The 19539-nt window shown below is 44.4% G+C and overlaps 1 protein-coding gene across 5 annotated transcripts in view; it reads right to left on the minus strand.

The window, feature by feature from the left end:
• The window catches only part of LOC128701013 (transmembrane protein 184C), a 67646-nt gene extending 63045 nt beyond the window's left edge, over positions 1 to 4601 (minus strand). For all 5 annotated transcript variants that reach the window (XR_011391039.1, XR_011391038.1, XR_011391041.1 and 2 more), the window contains exon 1: positions 4540 to 4601. The gene's annotated coding sequence lies outside the window, so the exon portion shown is untranslated. The remainder of the gene's footprint in view (positions 1 to 4539) is intronic.
• Between the last annotated feature and the right edge of the window lie 14938 nt (positions 4602 to 19539).

Below are 19539 nucleotides of genomic sequence, written 5' to 3' on the forward strand. Positions count from 1 at the left end.
CACTATGAGGATAGACTGAGGCCCTGACTCTGTACTATGAGGATAGACTGAGGCCCTGACTCTGTACTATGAGGATAGACTGAGGCCCTGACTCTGTACTACGAGGATAGACTGAGGCCCTGACTCTGTACTATGAGGATAGACTGAGGCCCTGACTCTGTACTATGAGGATAGACTGAGGCCCTGACTCTGCACTATGAGGATAGACTGAGGCCCTGACTCTGTACTATGAGGATAGACTGAGGCCCTGACTCTGTACTATGAGGATAGACTGAGGCCCTGACTCTGTACTATGAGGATAGACTGAGGCCCTGACTCTGTACTATGAGGATAGACTGAGGCCCTGACTCTGCACTATGAGGATAGACTGAGGCCCTGACTCTGCACTATGAGGATAGACTGAGGCCCTGACTCTGTACTATGAGGATAGACTGAGGCCCTGACTCTGTACTATGAGGATAGACTGAGGCCCTGACTCTGTACTATGAGGATAGACTGAGGCCCTGACTCTGTACTATGAGGATAGACTGAGGCCCTGACTCTGCACTATGAGGATAGACTGAGGCCCTGACTCTGTACTATGAGGATAGACTGAGGCCCTGACTCTGTACTATGAGGATAGTCTGAGGCCCTGACTCTGCACTATGAGGATAGACTGAGGCCCTGACTCTGTACTATGAGGATAGACTGAGGCCCTGACTCTGTACTATGAGGATAGACTGAGGCCCTGACTCTGTACTATGAGGATAGACTGAGGCCCTGACTCTGTACTATGAGGATAGACTGAGGCCCTGACTCTGTACTATGAGGATAGACTGAGGCCCTGACTCTGCACTATGAGGATAGACTGAGGCCCTGACTCTGTACTATGAGGATAGACTGAGGCCCTGACTCTGTACTATGAGGATAGACTGAGGCCCTGACTCTGTACTATGAGGATAGACTGAGGCCCTGACTCTGTACTATGAGGATAGACTGAGGCCCTGACTCTGTACTATGAGGATAGACTGAGGCCCTGACTCTGTACTATGAGGATAGACTGAGGCCCTGACTCTGCACTATGAGGATAGACTGAGGCCCTGACTCTGCACTATGAGGATAGACTGAGGCCCTGACTCTGCACTATGAGGATAGACTGAGGCCCTGACTCTGTACTATGAGGATAGACTGAGGCCCTGACTCTGCACTATGAGGATAGACTGAGGCCCTGACTCTGTACTATGAGGATAGTCTGAGGCCCTGACTCTGTACTATGAGGATAGACTGAGGCCCTGACTCTGTACTATGAGGATAGTCTGAGGCCCTGACTCTGTACTATGAGGATAGTCTGAGGCCCTGACTCTGTACTATGAGGATAGACTGAGGCCCTGACTCTGTACTATGAGGATAGTCTGAGGCCCTGACTCTGTACTATGAGGATAGACTGAGGCCCTGACTCTGTACTATGAGGATAGTCTGAGGCCCTGACTCTGTACTATGAGGATAGTCTGAGGCCCTGACTCTGTACTATGAGGATAGTCTGAGGCCCTGACTCTGTACTATGAGGATAGTCTGAGGCCCTGACTCTGTACTATGAGGATAGTCTGAGGCCCTGACTCTGTACTATGAGGATAGTCTGAGGCCCTGACTCTGTACTATGAGGATAGACTGAGGCCCTGACTCTGTACTATGAGGATAGTCTGAGGCCCTGACTCTGTACTATGAGGATAGTCTGAGGCCCTGACTCTGTACTATGAGGATAGACTGAGGCCCTGACTCTGTACTATGAGGATAGTCTGAGGCCCTGACTCTGTACTATGAGGATAGTCTGAGGCCCTGACTCTGTACTATGAGGATAGTCTGAGGCCCTGACTCTGTACTATGAGGATAGTCTGAGGCCCTGACTCTGTACTATGAGGATAGTCTGAGGCCCTGACTCTGTACTATGAGGATAGACTGAGGCCCTGACTCTGTACTATGAGGATAGTCTGAGGCCCTGACTCTGTACTATGAGGATAGACTGAGGCCCTGACTCTGTACTATGAGGATAGTCTGAGGCCCTGACTCTGCACTATGAGGATAGTCTGAGGCCCTGACTCTGTACTATGAGGATAGTCTGAGGCCCTGACTCTGTACTATGAGGATAGTCTGAGGCCCTGACTCTGCACTATGAGGATAGACTGAGGCCCTGACTCTGCACTATGAGGATAGACTGAGGCCCTGACTCTGCACTATGAGGATAGACTGAGGCCCTGACTCTGTACTATGAGGATAGACTGAGGCCCTGACTCTGCACTATGAGGATAGACTGAGGCCCTGACTCTGCACTATGAGGATAGACTGAGGCCCTGACTCTGCACTATGAGGATAGACTGAGGCCCTGACTCTGTACTATGAGGATAGACTGAGGCCCTGACTCTGCACTATGAGGATAGACTGAGGCCCTGACTCTGCACTATGAGGATAGACTGAGGCCCTGACTCTGCACTATGAGGATAGACTGAGGCCCTGACTCTGTACTATGAGGATAGACTGAGGCCCTGACTCTGCACTATGAGGATAGACTGTGGCCCTGACTCTGTACTATGAGGATAGACTGAGGCCCTGACTCTGTACTATGAGGATAGACTGAGGCCCTGACTCTGTACTACGAGGATAGACTGAGGCCCTGACTCTGTACTATGAGGATAGACTGAGGCCCTGACTCTGTACTATGAGGATAGACTGAGGCCCTGACTCTGCACTATGAGGATAGACTGAGGCCCTGACTCTGTACTATGAGGATAGACTGAGGCCCTGACTCTGTACTATGAGGATAGACTGAGGCCCTGACTCTGTACTACGAGGATAGACTGAGGCCCTGACTCTGTACTATGAGGATAGACTGAGGCCCTGACTCTGTACTATGAGGATAGACTGAGGCCCTGACTCTGCACTATGAGGATAGACTGAGGCCCTGACTCTGTACTATGAGGATAGACTGAGGCCCTGACTCTGTACTATGAGGATAGACTGAGGCCCTGACTCTGTACTACGAGGATAGACTGAGGCCCTGACTCTGCATTATGAGGATAGACTGAGGCCCTGACTCTGTACTATGAGGATAGACTGAGGCCCTGACTCTGCACTATGAGGATAGACTGAGGCCCTGACTCTGTACTATGAGGATAGACTGAGGCCCTGACTCTGTACTATGAGGATAGACTGAGGCCTGGTCCATGACCAGACCTCAGGTCCATGACCAGACCTCAGGTCCATGACCAGGCCTCAGGTCCATGACCAGACCTCAGGTCCACCAGGCCTCAGGTCCATGACCAGACCTCAGGTCCACCAGGCCTCAGGTCCATGACCAGACCTCAGGTCCACCAGGCCTCAGGTCCATGACCAGACCTCAGGTCCATGACCAGACCTCAGGTCCATGACCAGACCTCAGGTCCATGACCAGACCTCAGGTCCACCAGGCCTCAGGTCCATGACCAGGCCTCAGGTCCATGACCAGACCTCAGGTCCATGACCAGACCTCAGGTCCATGACCAGACCTCAGGTCCATGACAGACCTCAGGTCCATGACCAGACCTCAGGTCCATGACCAGGCCTCAGGTCCATGACCAGACCTCAGGTCCATGACCAGACCTCAGGTCCATGACCAGACCTCAGGTCCATGACCAGACCTCAGGTCCATGACCAGACCTCAGGTCCATGACCAGGCCTCAGGTCCATGACCAGACCTCAGGTCCATGACCAGACCTCAGGTCCATGACCAGACCTCAGGTCCATGACCAGGCCTCAGGTCCATGACCAGACCTCAGGTCCATGACCAGACCTCAGGTCCATGACCAGGCCTCAGGTCCATGACCAGGCCTCAGGTCCATGACCAGGTCTCAGGTCCATGACCAGACCTCAGGTCCATGACCAGACCTCAGGTCCATGACCAGGCCTCAGGTCCATGACCAGGCCTCAGGTCCATGACCAGACCTCAGGTCCATGACCAGGCCTCAGGTCCATGACCAGACCTCAGGTCCATGACCAGGCCTCAGGTCCATGACCAGGCCTCAGGTCCATGACCAGGTCTCAGGTCCATGACCAGACCTCAGGTCCATGACCAGACCTCAGGTCCATGACCAGGCCTCAGGTCCATGACCAGGCCTCAGGTCCATGACCAGGCCTCAGGTCCATGACCAGGCCTCAGGTCCATGACCAGGCCTCAGGTCCATGACCAGACCTCAGGTCCATGACCAGACCTCAGGTCCATGACCAGACCTCAGGTCCATGAACAGACCTCAGGTCCATGTCTGATCCAGGGGTAGGAGTGCCTCCACGTCCCTGGATCAAGAGCACCGGAGAGCTGACACACGATGCCGGAGGGGAGCGGTAAACCCTCAGGGGCGTGAAAGAGGGAAAATAACACAGGACTGAGGGGGGGGGCGCGGCTCTCCCCTTATATACACCTCAATTACGACACTAAAGGGGGGTTTAAAGGGGGTTGTTAAGGGTATAAGGGGTTATGTGGGGAGGGGGGAGGGGAAGGGGGTGAGGGAAGGGGTAAATAAGATAATAAACCTGAATAATAATGAAGAAGATGAAGACCGAAGCTGTTCCTCACTTGTTTGTTTATGATTGTTGTGAGGGATCACTATATTGACCCTTATTACCCCTTAATACCCCTTATTACCCCTTAATACCCCTTAACTAGTGTTGTGAGGGATCACTATATTGACCCTTATTACCCCTTAATACCCCTTATTACCCCTTAATACCCCTTAACTAGTGTTGTGAGGGATCACTATATTGACCCTTATTACCCCTTAATACCCCTTATTACCCCTTAATACCCCTTAACTAGTGTTGTGAGGGATCACTATATGGACCCTTATTACCCCTTAATACCCCTTAATACCCCTTAACTAGTGTTGTGAGGGATCACTATATTGACCCTTATTACCCCTTAATACCCCTTATTACCCCTTAATACCCCTTAACTAGTGTTGTGAGGGATCACTATATGGACCCTTATTACCCCTTAATACTCCTTATTACCCCTTAATACCCCTTAACTAGTGTTGTGAGGGATCACTATATGGACCCTTATTACCCCTTAATACCCCTTATTACCCCTTAATACCCCTTAACTAGTGTTGTGAGGGATCACTATATGGACCCTTATTACCCCTTAATACCCCTTATTACCCCTTAATACCCCTTAACTAGTGTTGTGAGGGATCACAATATGGACCCTTATTACCCCTTAATACCCCTTATTACCCCTTAATACCCCTTAACTAGTGTTGTGAGGGATCACAATATTGACCCTTATTACCCCTTATTACCCCTTAATACCCCTTAACTAGTGTTGTGAGGGATCACTATATGGACCCTTATTACCCCTTAATACCCTTATTACCCCTTAATACCCCTTAACTAGTGTTGTGAGGGATCACTATATTGACCCTTATTACCCCTTAATACCCCTTATTACCCCTTAATACCCCTTAACTAGTGTTGTGAGGGATCACTATATGGACCCTTATTACCTCTTAATACTCCTTAATACCCCTTAACTAGTGTTGTGAGGGATCACTATATTGACCCTTATTACCCCTTAATGCCCCTTATTACCCCTTAATACCCCTTAACTAGTGTTGTGAGGGATCACTATATGGACCCTTATTACCCCTTAATACCCCTTATTACCCCTTAATACCCCTTAACTAGTGTTGTGAGGGATCACTATATGGACCCTTATTACCCCTTAATACCCCTTATTACCCCTTAATACCCCTTAACTAGTGTTGTGAGGGATCACTATATTGACCCTTATTACCCCTTAATACCCCTTAACTAGTGTTGTGAGGGATCACTATATGGACCCTTATTACCCCTTAATACCCCTTATTACCCCTTAATACCCCTTAACTAGTGTTGTGAGGGATCACTATATGGACCCTTATTACCCCTTAATACCCCTTATTACCCCTTAATACCCCTTAACTAGTGTTGTGAGGGATCACTATATTGACCCTTATTACCCCTTAATACCCCTTATTACCCCTTAATACCCCTTAACTAGTGTTGTGAGGGATCACAATATTGACCCTTATTACCCCTTATTACCCCTTAACTAGTGTTGTGAGGGATCACTATATTGACGCTTATTACCCCTTATTACCCCTTAATACCCCTTAACTCGTGTTGTGAGGGATCACTATATGGACCCTTATTACCCCTTATTACCCCTTAATACCCCTTAACTAGTGTTGTGAGGGATCACTATATTGACCCTTATTACCCCTTAATACCCCTTAACTAGTGTTGTGAGGGATCACTATATTGACCCTTATTGCCCCTTAATACCCCTTAACTAGTGTTGTGAGGGATCACTCTATTGACCCTTATTGCCCCTTAAGGGGTAATAAGGGTCAATATAGTGATCCCTCACAACACTAGTTAACTAATGTTGTGAGGGATCACTATATTGACCTTTATGCTAAGATGTAGTTGACATGTACAGTGTGAAACTGATTAATTTTATGAGCCAAAATATTGATGAGAGTGATTGCCTCTTTACCGAGTATGAATTAGATAATGCATTAACCAAAGGTCGATCAACTGCTCCTGGAGAGGATGGTATAACCTATGATATTCTCAGAACTCTAAGGAACGTGCCTGATAACCCTTTGTTGGCACTGTATAATCTCAGTTACATTGAGGGCGTTCTTCCTACTTCCTGGACCAATAGTCTCATTGTGCCTATCCCTAAGCCCCAACAGCCTGATACATTTAGGCCGATCTCCTTAACTAGTTGTCTTTGTAAAACTTTTGAAAGAATGATGCTTAACAGACTGTACTACAGAATCAGAGATCAACTTTCCCCCTACCTCTATGGGTTCATGAAAGGTAAAAGTGTGCAGAACTGTATTTCCACCTTTCTCACTGCACACACCTCTACTAGTTTTACCACTTTTCTTGATCTAAAATCTGCATTTGATATTGCAAACAGAACCGTTATACTACATGAACTAGCCAAAATGAATATTGGTGGTAGCTTACTCTGCTGGATAATAGGATACCTGTCAAATAGAGTATCCTCTGTCCTTTACCAAGGCTTCAGAAGTGATTCTAAAGAAATGTCTTTAGGTACACCGCAGGGAGGAGTTCTTAGTCCCATGCTATTTAATATTCTGATTAATGCTCTCCTAAATGCTCTACCTGCCTCACCTAAACATATAGCTATAAGCTATGCTGATGATATCATGATCCATACAACAGGGCATAAGAAGATGAATACCATTCTTAATGAAGTTCAAGCAATTTGTAATCGACTAGGCCTCATAATATCTTCCTCTAAAACAAAGATATTAACAAGCAAATGACATCCCCCACCCATCTATTTGCAGGGTGAAATCATTAGCTACGTTAAAACTTACAGATATCTTGGTGTAGATGTACCCTTTAACAAATCCACTATACCACAACTAAACAAGAAATGTAAAGCTAGGCTAAATGCTCTCAAAGCTGTTGCTGGCTACAATCCCAACTATGGTGCTAATGTGAGAATCGTGAGCATGATGTACATAGCCTATGTTAGGTCCTTAATTGATTATGCTGCTCCCATGTTGATATTAGCTAGAGAAAGTTCTCTCCGACCCTTGGAGTTAATGCAAAATGAAGCTCTCAGGATTATTCTTGGCTGTCCCAGATCTACAAAAGTTCTTAACATGAGGAAGGAGCTTGGTATTTCTAGTATCAGTGATAGGATTGTTGAAATTAACACTGTACTCGGTATTAGAATGTTGAGAAACGAACCAGACACTGTCACAGTGAATCTTACCAAGTGTCTAGAGGTAAATACACACAGATCTAAATGGATTGTGAAAACGTGTAATTGCATTAAGTTTTATAACCTGCATGAACTGTATCACTGTAGGCAACAAGAGCATTTCACCCCTCCATGGAAGATGTGTTCATTTAATATCACATACCTACAAGTCCCTCCCAAGAAGCTCATTGCTAGTAATCCCTTCCTTAAATCTCTTGTTAGAGCAACTGCTCAAGAAGAAATTTCTCACCTAGCTGGTAGTAATAAGTTATCAAATGTTATATACACTGATGGATCTAAACACGAGTCTTCTGGCAGGGCTGCATCTGCTCTTGTTGCCACCTCCCTAGTTAAGAACGATAATAAATTTGTTGAGTTAGGCATAAGAATTAACAACTGGGCGTCTACACTGCAAAGTGAATTGTTTGCAATCCTAATGGCGCTAAAGCTAACCTGTGACACTGAACTTGACTCTATCATCATTACTGATTCTATGTCATCATTGAAGGCTCTTGGCTCATATAATGACTCCAACAACAAGCTCATTGGGGAAGCCAGGTATAGATACTCAAAAATTAGGGACAAAGGAATTAATGTACAATTGCTATGGATCCCATCACACATTGGATTACTCCTTCATGATAAAGTTGATATGTTAGCCAAGAAGAGTATCCAGAAGGAGAATGTAGAATATAACTTTGGTATAACTGTGTCTAGCATTAGGAATAATATTAGGAGAGAAGTAAATAATGAAAATGATTGTTATAGGAATGCAGTTAGAAGCCTGAGTAGATCTATAACCCACTATGATAACATGAACGTAGATAAGTATGTTTATGGAGCAACTTGCAATGTGAACAGACTGACTGATGTTGTAGTGGCCAGGCTTAGGCTTGGTTACAAGTACTTCTGGCAGTTTGGGAGACACACAGATGATGATCAAACTAAATGTAAATTATGTGATCAGGCATATGGTCACTGTCTTGAACACTATGTGCTTAATTGTCCACTTATTGAGGAATACAGAGATAGACAGTATAATAACCTATGTGACATGTCAAGATATCTTATTAATGAAAATAAGATACCAGATATACTAAGCAAATTTCCTAAATTTGCTTGTAACAGATAAGTGAACTATAGATATGTAGATATAAATCCATATGTATTCCTGCTAACCTTTTGGGGCCTAGTTCCTAGGCCTTTTGCGTATCCATATGCTCTCGCGCTACCGTCCACAGGATGGATATGGGGTGCACAATAAACTAGCCACTTCGGTGACAAAATCTAAATCATGTACAGTGTTGCTGACCAGCATGATGTAGTCAGTTGTGAGGACCTTCACCACATGTACACTGTTCCTGACCAGCATGATGTAGTCAGTTATGAGGACCTTCACCACATGTACACTGTTCCTGACCAGCATGATGTAGTCAGTTATGAGGACCTTCACCACATGTACACTGTTCCTGACCAGCATGATGTAGTCAGTTATGAGGACCTTCACCACATGTACACTGTTCCTGACCAGCATGATGTAGTCAGTTATGAGGACCTTCACCACATGTACAGTGTTGCTGACCAGCATGATGTAGTCAGTTATGAGGACCTTCACCACATGTACAGTGTTGCTGACCAGCATGATGTAGTCAGTTATGAGGACCTTCACCACATGTACAGTGTTGCTGACCAGCATGATGTAGTCAGTTATGAGGACCTTCACCACATGTACAGTGTTGCTGACCAGCATGATGTAGTCAGTTATGAGGACCTTCACCACGTGTACAGTGTCCCTGACCAGCATGATGTAGTCAGTTATGAGGACCTTCACCACATGTACAGTGTACCTGACCAGCATGATGTAGTCAGTTATGAGGACCTTCACCACATGTACAGTGTCCCTGACCAGCATGATGTAGTCAGTTATGAGGACCTTCACCACATGTACAGTGTTGCTGACCAGCATGATGTAGTCAGTTATGAGGACCTTCACCACATGTACAGTGTCCCTGACCAGCATGATGTAGTCAGTTATGAGGACCTTCACCACATGTACACTGTTGCTGACCAGCATGATGTAGTCAGTTATGAGGACCTTCACCACATGTACAGTGTTGCTGACCAGCATGATGTAGTCAGTTATGAGGACCTTCACCACATGTACAGTGTTGCTGACCAGCATGATGTAGTCAGTTATGAGGACCTTCACCACATGTACAGTGTCCCTGACCAGCATGATGTAGTCAGTTATGAGGACCTTCACCACATGTACACTGTTCCTGACCAGCATGATGTAGTCAGTTATGAGGACCTTCACCACATGTACAGTGTTGCTGACCAACATGATGTAGTCAGTTATGAGGACCTTCACCACATGTACAGTGTTGCTGACCAGCATGATGTAGTCAGTTATGAGGACCTTCACCAAATAACAAAATCATTCTCTGGGGGCAAGTCAACCATGTTCTCAACGATAATTATATAATTATAATCAAGGGGAAGCGCTAAACCCGTAGGATTATACAGCGCATGTGGGGGGGGGGAGACGGAAGGTATTCAGGGAACTGGAGCAGAGATCCAATTCCCAAGATCAAGAGCTCCTCACCAGCATCAAGGAACGTCCCTTGAGAGGATGTCCTCAATGAAACAAGCTGGGAAGACAGCCTAAGTAACATGGATCCGAACTTTTGTCTGGAAAGAAATAACTGCGGCACTTGAGGTCTGCTCAAATCTCATTCCTTTAAGAAAATCAAGTTAAAAAATAATCTTTTATGCCAAATTTAAGGCCGAAACAACATCCAGTATTGGACCTCCAACTTAGACGAGTAAAGGAATGAGTGAAATACTAACGTCCCAGTATAACTCAGTGTTTAGTGAACCCTTAACCAGACTAAGAGGTGACAATCTAAATGAATTTCTTGTGATCGAGACTCAAAATTTGATTAATTCAAGACTTTTTGATGTAATCGTTATACCACAAGTCTTAGGAAAAGTAATAAATACCATGGCCATGCACTCTACCCCAGGTCAAGACTCGTGGAACTCTCTGTTCATCAAGAACTGTGAGAAGCCCCTTTCACATGTCTTAAATATTCAATGGAGAGGGAGCATGGACATGGGTCGTCCCACAGTCACTAAAAACAACAGTCATAACCCCACTCCATAAAGGTGGCAGTAAAGCAATTGCAAAAAACTTACAGACTGATAGCACTAACATCCCACTTCATAAAAATCTTTGAAAAGGTTCTAAGAGGCAAGATCGCCACTCGCTTAAGATACCCATCAGTTACACAACCCAAGGAAGCAGAGTTTAGAGCAGGTCGCTCCTGTCTGTTCCAGCTACTGGACCACTATAACATGGTCTTGGATGGTCACTCCTGCCTCTCACAACTACTGGACCACTATAACATGGTCTTGGGTGGTCACTACTGCCTCTCACAACTACTGGACCACTATAACATGGTCTTGGATGGTCACTCCTGCCTCTCACAACTACTGGACCACTATAACATGGTCTTGGGTGGTCACTACTGCCTCTCACAACTACTGGACCACTATGACATGGTCTTGGATGGTCGCTACTGCCTCTCACAACTACTGGACCACTATCACGTGATCTTGGATGGTCGTTGCTGCCTCTCATAACTGCTGGACCACTATGACATGGTCTTGGATGGTCACTCCTGCCTCTCACAACTACTGAACCACTATGACATGGTCTTGGATGGTCGCTACTGCCTCTCACAACTACTGGACCACTATGACATGGTCTTGGATGGTCGCTACTGCCTCTCACAACTACTGGACCACTATGACATGGTCTTGGATGGTCACTACTGCCTCTCACAACTACTGAACCACTATGACATGGTCTTGGATGGTCGCTACTGCCTCTCACAACTACTGGACCACTATGACATGGTCTTGGATGGTCACTCCTGCCTCTCACAACTACTGAACCACTATGACATGGTCTTGGATGGTCGCTACTGCCTCTCACAACTACTGGACCACTATGACATGGTCTTGGATGGTCGCTACTGCCTCTCACAACTACTGGACCACTATGACATGGTCTTGGATGGTCACTACTGCCTCTCACAACTACTGGACCACTATAACATGGTCTTGGATGGTCACTACTGCCTCTCACAACTACTGGACCACTATGACATGGTCTTGGATGGTCGCTACTGCCTCTCACAACTACTGGACCACTATGACATGGTCTTGGATGGTCGCTACTGCCTCTCACAACTACTGGACCACTATGACATGGTCTTGGATGGTCACTACTGCCTCTCACAACTACTGGACCACTATGACATGGTCTTGGATGGTCACTACTGCCTCTCACAACTACTGGACCACTATAACATGGTCTTGGATGCACTGGAAGACAAACACAACGCAGATGTTGTATACCCAGACATTGTGAAAGTCTTGGACAAGTGTGACCATGGTGTAATAACACACAAAATGTGTGATAAAGGAATAACAGGAAAAGTTGGTAGATGGATTTTCTACTTTCTAACCAATCAAACACAAAGAGTAATAGTAAACAGAGTAAAATCTGAGGTAGATACAGTGAAAAGCTCTGTTTCACAAGGCACAGTGTTCGCTTCCATCCTGTGCCTCATCCTCATATCTGACAGACAGAGCTGTAAGCCACAGCACTGTGTCTTCCTGATGATACTAAAATCTGGATGACAGTGTCAACCGCTGAAGACAATCTGGATGACAGTGTCAACCGCTGAAGACAATCTGGATGACAGTGTCAACCGCTGAAGACACTCTAAGACTTCAAATGAATATTAACCAAATCTTTAAACGGGCCACAGAAAACAATATGAAATTCAATGAAGACAAATTTCATTTACTCCTTTATGGAAAACTCAAGGAAATAAAAACTAATGTGAAGGACCTGGGAGTGATAATGTCAGAGGCTCTCACTTTCGAAGATCACAACAATGTATCTACCGCATCTGCTAGGAAAATGACAGGATAGATAATGAGAACCTTCAAAACTAGGGATGCCAAGCCCATGATGATTCTCTTCAAATCGCTTGTTCTCTCTAGGCTGGAATATTACTGTACACTAACTACCCCCCTTCAAGGCTGGTGAAAGGCTGACCTGGATACTAGAGAGAACTTAGATGGCACACATAAATACAACAAAACACCTAAATTACTGGGAACATTTGAAGTTCCTTGACTTGTACTCCTTGGAAAGCAGGCAAGAAAGATACATTATAATATACACTTGGAAAATCTTAGGAGGACTAATCCCAAATCTGCACACAGAAATCACTCCTTACGAAAATAAAAGATAGCAGGAGATGCAACATTCCCCCAATGAAAAACATCGGTACTACGAGTGTACTGAGAGAGACAATAAGTGTCAGGGGCCCAAGACTGTTCAACTGCCTCCCAGCATACTTAAGAGGGGTTACCAATAGACCCCTGGTTGTCTTCAAGACCCCTGGTTGTCTTCAAGACCCCTGGTTGTCTTTAAGACCCCTGGTTGTCTTCAAGACCCCTGGTTGTCTTCAAGACCCCTGGGTGTCTTCAAGACCCCTGGTTGTCTTCAAGACCCCTGGTTGTCTTTAAGACCCCTGGTTGTCTTCAAGACCCCTGGTTGTCTTCAAGACCCCTGGTTGTCTTCAAGACTCCTGGTTGTCTTTAAGACCCCTGGTTGTCTTCAAGACCCCTGGCTGTCTTCAAGACCCCTGGTTGTCTTCAAGACCCCTGGCTGTCTTCAAGACTCCTGGTTGTCTTCAAGACCCCTGGGTGTCTTCAAGACCCCTGGTTGTCTTCAAAACCCCTGGTTGTCTTCAAGACCCCTGGTTGTCTTCAAGACCCCTGGTTGTCTTCAAGACCCCTGGTTGTCTTTAAGACCCCTGGTTGTCTTTAAGACCCCTGGTTGTCTTCAAGACCCCTGGTTGTCTTCAAGACCCCTGGCTATCTTCAAGACCCCTGGTTTTCAAGACCCCTGGGTGTCTTCAAGACCCCTGGTTGTCTTCAAGACCCCTGGCTGTCTTCAAGACTCCTGGTTGTCTTCAAGACCCCTGGGTGTCTTCAAGACCCCTGGTTGTCTTCAAGACCCCTGGTTGTCTACAAGACCCCTGGTTGTCTTCAAGACCCCTGGTTGTCTTCAAGACCCCTGGTTGTCTTCAAGACCCCTGGGTGTCTTCAAGACCCCTGGTTGTCTTCAAGACCCCTGGCTGTCTTCAAGACTCCTGGTTGTCTTCAAGAGGGAGCTGGACAGGCACCTAAAATCAATACCTGACCAGCTGGGCTATGGCTCATATGTCAGTTTATGTGCAGCCAGCAGCAACAGCCTGGTTGATCAGGCCCTGCTCCAGCACAAGACCTGGTCATAGACCGGGTAACAGGGGCACTGATCCCAGAACAACCTCTAGGAAGACTCCAGGTGGGTGTGATACCTGCCACCCTGGGTGTGATACCTGCCACCCTGGGTGTGATACCTGCCACCCTGGGTGTGATACCTGCCACCCTGGGTGTTACTGCTAATATAATTGTATACATCTACCATCAGTATACAACTGTCTTGCTACTAGTGTTACTACTAGTGTTGCTACTAGTGTTATTACAAGTGTTGCTACTAGTGTTGCTACTAGTGTTACTACTAGTGTTGCTACTAGTGTTACTACAAGTGTTGCTACTAGTGTTGCTACGAGTGTTGCTACTAGTGTTGCTACTAGTGTTGCTACGAGTGTTGCTACTAGTGTTGCTACTAGTGTTGCTACGAGTGTTGCTACTAGTGTTGCTACTAGTGTTGCTACGAGTGTTGCTACTAGTCTTACTACAAGTGTTGCTACGAGTGTTGCTACTAGTGTTACTACAAGTGTTGCTACGAGTGTTGCTACAAGTGTTACTACAAGTGTTACTACAAGTGTTGCTACGAGTGTTGCTACGAGTGTTGCTACTAGTGTTACTACAAGTGTTACTACAAGTGTTGCTACTAGTTTTACTACAAGTGTTGCTACGTGTTGCTCCGAGTGTTGCTACTAGTGTTACTACAAGTGTTGCTACTAGTGTTACTACAAGTGTTGCTACAAGTGTTACTACAAGTGTTGCTACAAGTGTTACTACAAGTGTTGCTACTAGTGTTACTACAAGTGTTGCTACTAGTGTTGCTACAAGTGTTGCTACTAGGGTTACTACAAGTGTTGCTACTAGTGTTACAAGTGTTGCTACGAGTGTTGGTACTAGTGTTACTACAAGTGTTGCTACGAGTGTTGCTACTAGTGCTGCTACAAGTGTTGGTACTAGTGTTAATACAAGTATTACTACGAGTGTTGCTACTAGTGTTGCTACAAGTGTTGGTACTAGTGTTAATACAAGTATTACTACGAGTGTTGCTACTAGTGTTGCTACAAGTGTTGGTACTAGTGTTACAAGTGTTGCTACAAGTGTTGCTACTAGTGTTACTACAAGTGTTGCTACTAGTGTTACTACAAGTGTTACTACAAGTGTTGCTACTAGTGTTACTACAAGTGTTGCTACTAGTGTTACAAGTGTTACTACAAGTTTTGCTACTAGTGTTACTACAAGTGTTACTACAAGTGTTGCTACTAGTGTTACTACAAGTGTTGCTACTAGTGTTACTACAAGTGTTACTACAAGTGTTGCTACGAGTGTTGCTACAAGTGTTGGTACTAGTGTTACTAGTGTTGCTACAAGTGTTGGTACTAGTGTTACTACAAGTGTTACTACAAGTGTTGCTACGAGTGTTGCTACAAGTGTTGGTACTAGTGTTACTAGTGTTGCTACAAGTGTTGCTACTAGTGTTACTACAAGTGTTACTACGAGTGTTGCTACTAGTGTTGCTACAAGTGTTGGTACTAGTGTTAATACAAGTATTACTACGAGTGTTGCTACTAGTGTTGCTACAAGTGTTGGTACTAGTGTTACAAGTGTTGCTACAAGTGTTGCTACTAGTGTTACTACAAGTGTTGCTACTAGTGTTACTACAAGTGTTACTACAAGTGTTGCTACTAGTGTTACTACAAGTGTTGCTACTAGTGTTACTACAAGTGTTACTACAAGTTTTGCTACTAGTGTTACTACAAGTGTTGCTACTAGTGTTACTACAAGTGTTGCTACTAGTGTTGCTACAAGTGTTGGTACTAGTGTTACTACAAGTGTTACTACAAGTTTTGCTACTAGTGTTACTACAAGTGTTACTACAAGTGTTGCTACTAGTGTTACTACAAGTGTTGCTACTAGTGTTGCTACAAGTGTTGGTACTAGTGTTACTACAAGTGTTACTACGAGTGTTGCTACTAGTGTTACTACAAGTGTTGGTACTAGTGTTACTACAAGTGTTACTACAAGTGTTGTTACTAGTGTTACTACAAGTGTTACTATAAGTGTTGCTACTAGTGTTACTACAAGTGTTGCTACTAGTGTTACTACTAGTGTTACTACAAGTGTTACAAGTGTTGCTACTAGTGTTGCTACTAGTGTTACTACAAGTGTTACTACAAGTGTTGCTACTAGTGTTACAAGTGTTACTACAAGTGTTGCTACTAGTGTTACTACAAGTGTTACTACAAGTGTTGCTACTAGTGTTGCTACTAGTGTTACTACAAGTGTTGCTACTAGTGTTACTACAAGTGTTACTACAAGTGATGCTACAAGTGTTACTACAAGTGTTACTACAAGTGTTACAAGTGTTGCTACAAGTGTTACAAGTGTTGCTACAAGTGTTACAAGTGTTACTACAAGTGTTACCACAAGTGTTGCTACAAGTGTTACAAGTGTTACTACAAGTGTTGCTACAAGTGTTGCTACAAGTGTTACAAGTGTTGCTATAAGTGTTACAAGTGTTGCTACAAGTGTTACAAGTGTTACTACAAGTGTTGCTACAAGTGTTACTACAAGTGTTACAAGTGTTACTACAAGTGTTACAAGTGTTGCTACAAGTGTTACAAGTGTTGTTACAAGTGTTACTGCAAGTGTTACAAGTGTTGCTACAAGTGTTGCAAGTGTTACTACAAGTGTTGCTTCAAGTGTTGCTACAAGTGTTGCAAGTGTTGCTACAAGTGTTGCTACAAGTGTTACAAGTGTTGCAAGTGTTGCTGGTAATTAAAGATAACTTGACTAGTAAAGTTTACTAAAAACAAGTGTTGCAAGTGTTACTACAAGTGTTACAAGTGTTGCAAGTGTTACAAGTGTTACAAGTGTTGCAAGTGTTGCTGGTAATTAAAGATAACTTGACTAGTAAAGTTTACTAAAAACAAGTGTTGCAAGTGTTGCTACAAGTGTTACAAGTGTTGCTACAAGTGTTACTACAAGTGTTGCTACAAGTGTTACTACAAGTGTTACAAGTGTTGCTACAAGTGTTACTACAAGTGTTACAAGTGTTACAAGTGTTGCTACAAGTGTTACAAGTGTTGCTACAAGTGTTGCTACAAGTGTTACAAGTGTTGCTACAAGTGTTACAAGTGTTACAAGTGTTGCTACAAGTGTTACAAGTGTTACAAGTGTTACAAGTGTTACAAGTGTTACAAGTGTTGCAAGTGTTACTACAAGTGTTACAAGTGTTACAAGTGTTACAAGTGTTACAAGTGTTGCAAGTGTTACTACAAGTGTTACAAGTGTTACAAGTGTTACAAGTGTTACAAGTGTTGCAAGTGTTACTACAAGTGTTACAAGTGTTGCTACAAGTGTTACAAGTGTTACAAGTGTTGCAAGTGTTGCTATAAGTGTTGCTACAAGTGTTACAAGTGTTGCAAGTGTTGCTACAAGTGTTACAAGTGTTACAAGTGTTACAAGTGTTACAAGTGTTGCTACAAGTGTTACAAGTGTTACAAGTGTTGCTACAAGTGTTACAAGTGTTACAAGTGTTGCTACAAGTGTTACAAGTGTTACAAGTGTTGCAAGTGTTGCTACAAGTGTTACAAGTGTTGCTACAAGTGTTGCTACAAGTGTTACAAGTGTTGCTACAAGTGTTGCTACAAGTGTTACAAGTGTTACAAGTGTTGCAAGTGTTACAAGTGTTACAAGTGTTACAAGTGTTACAAGTGTTACAAGTGTTGCAAGTGTTACAAGTGTTACAAGTGTTACAAGTGTTACAAGTGTTGCAAGTGTTACAAGTGTTGCAAGTGTTACAAGTGTTGCGTTACAAGTGTTACAAGTGTTGCAAGTGTTACAAGTGTTACAAGTGTTACAAGTGTTACAAGTGTTACAAGTGTTACAAGTGTTGCTGGTAATTAAAAATAACTTGACTAGTAAAGTTTACTAAAAACATATTTAAAAATAATATACAAAATAAATGAATATAGAGACACATGTTGTTCCAGTCCACATGTTGTTCCAGTCCACATGTTGTTCCAGTCCACATGTTGTTCCAGTCCACATGTTGTTCCAGTCCACATGTTGTTCCAGTCCACATGTTGTTCCAGTCCACATGTTGTTCCAGTCCACATGTTGTTCCAGTCCACATGTTGTTCCAGTCCACATGTTGTTCCAGTCCACATGTTGTTCCAGTCCACATGTTGTTCCAGTCCACATGTTGTTCCAGTCCACATGTTGTTCCAGTCCACATGTTGTTCCAGTCCACATGTTGTTCCAGTCCACATGTTGTTCCAGTCCACATGTTGTTCCAGTCCACATGTGAGAGGTTTTATACTGCTTATAAGAAACAATTTGAAACCATAAAACAGGATCCACTCTACCTTCTCTTATAACAAAGTTTAAAACAGGTTACACTGTACACATAATTGTTCATCATTGTACAAAAACATTTAATGTTTTTTTTTAAACCGAGCAAACACTCGGACATACGGAAGTGTTTTGAAAATGGTGCAGTTTTTAAGTTAGATTTTGTTAGTTTTAAGTTAGACTTTTAGTTTGCATGAAATGCTCAGTAAACCAGAGACTTTTTTAATTTAGTAATGTTATACAATTTTGTAATTGTATGTACGTTGTGGAAATAATGATATTATTACAGTGGTACCTCGGTATGCGACCTTAATTCATTCCAGAAGGCTGTTCGAGTACCGATCTGTTCGAGTACCGATCTGTTCGAGTACCGATCTTTTCGAGTACCGATCTGTTCGAGTACCGATCTGTTCGAGTACCGATCTGTTCGAGTACCGAGCTGTTCGAGTACCGATCTGTTCGAGTACCGATCTGTTCGAGTACCGATCTGTTCGAGTACCGATCTGTTCGAGTACCGATCTGTTCGAGTACCGATCTGTTCGAGTACCGAGCTGTTCGAGTACCGATCTGTTCGAGTACCGATCTGTTCGAGTACCGATCTGTTCGAGTACCGATCTGTTCGAGTACTGAGCTGTTCGAGTACCGATCTGTTCGAGTACCGATCTGTTCGAGTACCGATCTGTTCGAGTACTGATCTGTTCGAGTACTGAGCTGTTCGAGTACCGATCTGTTCGAGTACCGATCTGTTCGAGTACCGATCTGTTCGAGTACCGATCTGTTCGAGTACTGAGCTGTTCGAGTACCGATCTGTTCGAGTACCGATCTGTTCGAGTACCGATCTGTTCGAGTACCGATCTGTTCGAGTACCGATCTGTTCGAGTACCGATCTGTTCGAGTACCGATCTGTTCGAGTACCGATCTGTTCGAGTACCGATCTGTTCGAGTACCGATCTGTTCGAGTACCGATCTGTTCGAGTACCGATCTGTTCGAGTACTGATCTGTTCGAGTACTGATCTGTTCGAGTACCGATCTGTTCGAGTACCGATCTGTT

The sequence above is a fragment of the Cherax quadricarinatus genome, unplaced genomic scaffold, assembly GCF_038502225.1.
Source record: "Cherax quadricarinatus isolate ZL_2023a unplaced genomic scaffold, ASM3850222v1 Contig58, whole genome shotgun sequence".
In the NCBI taxonomy this organism is placed as follows: Eukaryota; Metazoa; Arthropoda; class Malacostraca; order Decapoda; family Parastacidae; genus Cherax; species Cherax quadricarinatus.